The following is a 5,127-nucleotide window of genomic DNA, read 5'->3' as shown; positions in this document are numbered from 1 at the left end:
GAGTCTGCTTGGGATTCTTTCTCTACCTTTCTCTCTGACCCTCCCCTGTTCACCTTCTCTCCTCTCTCTCTCTCTCTCTCTCTCTGTCACCTCTCTGTCTCAAAAATAAATAAACAAAAGTAAATAAATAAATGTTATAAAAAAGAAAAAGTTTTTTTAGTTTCTTATAAAGTTTAACAGGTGCCTACCATATGATCCAACCATTTTACTCGTAGGTGTTTATCACAGAAAAATAAAACCATAAGATTAAGAAAGAGAAAGAAAGAAAGAAAGAAAGAAAGAAAGAAAGAAAAGAAGGAAAGAAAAAATAAAGAAAGAAAAAAGAAAAAAAGAAAGAAAAGAAGAAAGAAAAGAAAAAAGAAAGAAAAGAAAGAAAGAAAAAGAAAGAAAGAAAGAAAAGAAAGAAAGGAAGAAAGAAAGAAAGGTACAAAGTCTTGTATACGAATGTTCACAGCAACTTTATACAGCTGTCTTGTATATGAATGTTCACAGCAACTTTATACAGCTTTGTTCATAACGGCCAGAAATTGGTAGGAACCCAAATGTCCATAAATGGGTGAAGTCACACTTCAACAGCTGTGAATTCACAGTTCGACACACTGTGGTCCCACCCATACCATAGAATAGTCCTCAGCAATCAAAAGGCATCGATTACCGGTAAGTTCAATAGTGTGGATGAGTATCAAAGAAAGTATTGTGTCAAGTGACAAAGACCAGGTACTTTTGAATGAAATTCTAAGACAGACATAGTTCATCAACCTATGGTAACTAAGCATGGGTTCAGTTGCCTTTGTGGGTGGCAGCACCTCTGAGGCAGCTTCCGGGGTGACAGGAACCAGGGCTGTGGTCACACAGGTGGGTTCAGTTTGTGGCAAGTATTTGACTTCTGCCCCTTCCTAACACGTTTCGTTTTAAAAGTGGAAAAAATGTTAAATACCCTAAGAAGGAAGGAGGTGGCCCTGCAGGTTATAACAAGAGTGAATGTTTATAGGGAGCTTAGTCAGCATCAGAAGAGGTATTAAATGCTTTATATTAAATCTTTACAAGCATTTTCCAGGGGGGGAAAGTGACACAAAGAGGCTAAGCCACTCATTAAGTGCTTTGTCTTAAATCCTTGCAACCATTTTCCAGTTGGAGAGAGGGGTTAAGTAATTTCTCCACAGTCACCCAGTTAGTGAGTGTGGGGCTCTACAAGGATTTGAACTCATGGAGCCTGACTTCACCATTCACAGATAATCCATAACCCTGCCAGAGTAGCCCAGCTAGATTGCCAGGTCCTGTTGGTGAGTAGAAATTGTAAGTTGTATTTAGTTGGTAGTTGTGGATGGTATGGGGAATAGAGAGATATGACCACACACACACACACACACACACACACACACACCTGCCTGTACCTTAATAGAAAAAGATCTGAACGAATCAGTGGTTGTCAGAAAGACCAAGATGGGGGGTGGGCACAGGGGACCTTTTCCCAGTCTACAATGTTCTCTCTTTCTTCCTCTTTCTTTAATAGGAGAACATATTCATGCGTTTCTTGGGTGATTAAAATTTCGTTTTAAAAAAGACTGAATGTGACGGGGCGCCTGGGTGGCGCAGTCGGTTAAGCTTCCGACTTCAGCCAGGTCACGATCTCGCGGTCCGTGAGTTCGAGCCCCACGTCGGGCTCTGGGCTGATGGCTCAGAGCCTGGAGCCTGTTTCCGATTCTTGTCTCCCTCTCTCTCTGCCCCTCCCCTGTTCATGCTCTGTCTCTCTCTGTCCCAAAAATAAATAAACGTTGAAAAAAAAAATTAAAAAAAAAAAAAAAAAGACTGAATGTGGAGGAAAAAGGGACCCTGGTGCCCTGTTGGTAAAAAATAGATTTAGGGGCACCTGGGTGTCTCAGTTGGTTGAGTGTCTGACTGGATTTTGGCTCAGGTCATGATCTCGAGGTTGGTGAGATGGAGCCCTGTATCCAACTCTACAGTGACAGTGTAGACCCTGGTTTGGGATTCTCTCTCTCTCTCTCTCTCTCTCTCTCTCTCTGCCCCTCCCCTGCTGTCTCTTTCTCAAAATAAATAAATAAACATTAGAAATTTTTTTTTTTAATTTTTTTTTTTTTTTAACATTTATTTATTTTTGAGACAGAGAGAGACAGAGCATGAACGGGGGAGGGGCAGAGAGAGAGGGAGACACAGAACCGGAAACAGGCTCCAGGCTCTGAGCCATCAGCCCAGAGCCCGACGCGGGGCTCGAACTCACGGACCGCAAGATCGTGACCTGGCTGAAGTCGGACGCTTAACCGACTGCGCCACCCAGGTGCCCCTAAACATTAGAAATTTTTAAAAATGGATTTAAACAGGCCAGTCACAAAAGGATAAATGCTGTATGATTCCATTTATTTGAGGTCCCCAAAGGAGTCAAATTCATGGAGAAAGAAAGGAGACGGTGGGCACCAGGGACTAGGGAGGGGCCCAAGGGGCTGGGAGGTTAGGGTTTCATGGGACAGAGTCTCAGTTTTGCAAGGTGAAAGGAGTTTTGTTTTGTTTTTTAATTTATTTTTGAGAGAGAGAGAGAGAGAGACAAAGCGTGAGTGGGGGAGGGGCAGAGAAAGAGACAGGCAGACAGACAGAACTGGAAGCAGGCTCCAGGCTCTGAGCTGTGAGCACAGAGCCTGACAAGGGCCTCTCAAACCGCGAGGTCATGACCTGAATCAAGTCAGATGCGCGACCGACTGAGCCCCAGGCGCCCCACAAGGTGAAAGGAGTCTTGGAGATAAATGGTGAGGGTGGTTACATAATGGTGTGAATGTGCTTGATGTTCCTGGACTGTACATTTGAAATGGATAAAATGGTAGTTTATGCCATATGTATAAATACAGTGATGATAATAAATGGGTTTTTTTTTTAAATAGATTTTTAAAAACACGGTTGCAACCCAGCTGTGACAGGGAAGCATGGGACATCTGAGAGAGCCCAGAGAACAGACGTGACCTAGACATGGATCGGAAGATCAGAGAGGACTCCTTGAAGAGGAGACCTTCTTGCTGCTTGAGAAAGAGGCTGAGAAAGCACAAAGGGGCAGGCGTTGTATCCTGCGCGGTTAGGTGCCTGAGGAAAGAGAGAAAGAGAGAGAGGAACTGAAATTAAGGAAGTCAGTTTCGTCTGGGGTTCAAGCAGTGGCTCGTGGGAGGGGTCAGCAGGGGTTGATCCTGACTGTACCAGGCCAGGCAACTTGAGGGCAATGGGAGCCATGGGGGATGTGAGAGTGAGGGAGTTTTGAGTTTCAGATGGATCCCTTTAGTCAAGTGTGGAGAAGGGATTGAAGGGGGAGCCTAGAGGCAGAGTCCCAGAGGGGAGGCTGGGGCAGGCTGTAGGCATCTCAGAGGAACTGGGACAAGGCCACAGCCCCTGGGGATAGGAGAGGTTGCAGCTGAGGCGGGGCGTCTGGGCACACAGAGCTGCTCTGTTCTCTGACCCCACAGAAGCTTTTGGGTTCATGAATTTTTCAGCCAAACAGGCCTTGAGTTTCAGATTCCAGGGCTCTGGGCCCAGGCTTTTGGGTTCTATTTACTGCCTGAAAACATCTCAGGGACCCAGGAGAAGGGCTCTTGAGAGGTTCGGTGGTGATGGGCTGGGGCAAGGGCCCGACAGTGTCTGCAACCCCCCGGGCCACCTTCTGAGCAGGGGACAGGTAGGAGAGGGGCAGGAATCCCCCTCTTTTGAGCAAAGACATCATAAAACCTTGGGTTTTCCATTGCTGACTGGGTGACTTGTCCAAGTCAGCAGATGCTCTCCTCACCTCAGCTTTCCCATCTGTGGAATGGAATAGGCCTCCAGAACTCAAGACATTGTTTCTAATTGTTGCTAGGAGGATTCCCACATGGAGGACATGGAGGGCAGGGCCTGGGTATAAGGAGCACCACACAAGCGAGAGCTGTTGTTAGTAGTGGCAATACCTGTTTGTTTGTTTTAAGTTTATTTACTTATTTTGAGAGAGAGTGGGGGAGAGGCAGAGAGAGAGAGAGAGAGAGAGAGAGAGAGAGAGAGAGAGAGAGAAAATCCCAAACAGGCTCCTAGAGGTCAGCACAGAGTTCAACGCGGGGCTTGAACTCACGAACCGTGAGATCATGACTGGAGCCAGGATCAAGAGTCGAACACTCAACCAACTGAGCCACACAGGCGTCCCATTTAGTAGCAATACTTGTATCTGGAAATATGGCGGAGCAGTTGCGAGTGGGTTGGGATTGGGCTCTTGAATGCCAGGACTCAGGTTCAAATTCTGGTTCAGCTGCTTCACAGCTGTGTGACGTTGGGCAAGTGGCTTCACCTCTCTGTGCCTCTGCTTCTTCCAATGTGAGAAGACAGGAAATGTCTTCCCCCCTCAGGTCCTGAATTTTCAGGAAAACCAAAGATGGGAAGGCCAAAGTCAAACAGCGAAAAAATAACAAACTTGAAAAAATAATTGAGGAAGACACAAAGCAGTGTCAGGAGCGGGGCCTGGGTGGCTCAGTCGGTTCAACGTCTGACTCTTAGTTTTGGCTCACGTCGTGATCTTGTGCTTTGTGGGTTCGAGCGCCACATCAGGCTCTGCACTGACAGCGCGCAGCCTGCTTGGGATTCTCTCGCTCTCCTTCTCTCTCTGCCCCTCTCCTGCTCACTCTCTCTTGCAAAATAAATAAACTTGAAAAAAGCGTTAGGAGTGTTCAATGAACGTGCACGTCAGCTCTCGGTGCCGTGATATTATCCACGTTCGACACCAGCAGAGAGGGGAGTGGTGGTTCTCATATCTGCAGCTCTTACCGCCCTGCCTCAAGTCCCCTTATGGGGACGCCCACCCCACCCCACCCCCAGCAGCTGATAAAGGTGTGGGGCTGGGTTTGCAGAAGGATGAAGCCTGGGAGAGCTGAGTGCCCTCTCCCCTCCACCAGGCCCTTCGGGACCCTCCCCCCCCCCAGCAGGATCAGTTCCAACCAGGCTGAAAATGAGTTTTCCCTTTCCTGCCCCAACTCGTCCCGCTAGGAGGGCAGACAGTATGGGGTCCACAACAGTTAATGAGCAGGCATCGAGGTATGCCCGGCAGGCCAGTGAGCGAAGCCTGAAGAGGTGGCACCAAGACTCTTACGCCCATTTAACAGAAGGAGAGACTGA

This window comes from Prionailurus viverrinus, chromosome A2 (genome assembly GCF_022837055.1).
Source record: "Prionailurus viverrinus isolate Anna chromosome A2, UM_Priviv_1.0, whole genome shotgun sequence".
Taxonomy (NCBI): Eukaryota; Metazoa; Chordata; class Mammalia; order Carnivora; family Felidae; genus Prionailurus; species Prionailurus viverrinus.
Note: the sequence above shows the minus strand (reverse complement) of the source record.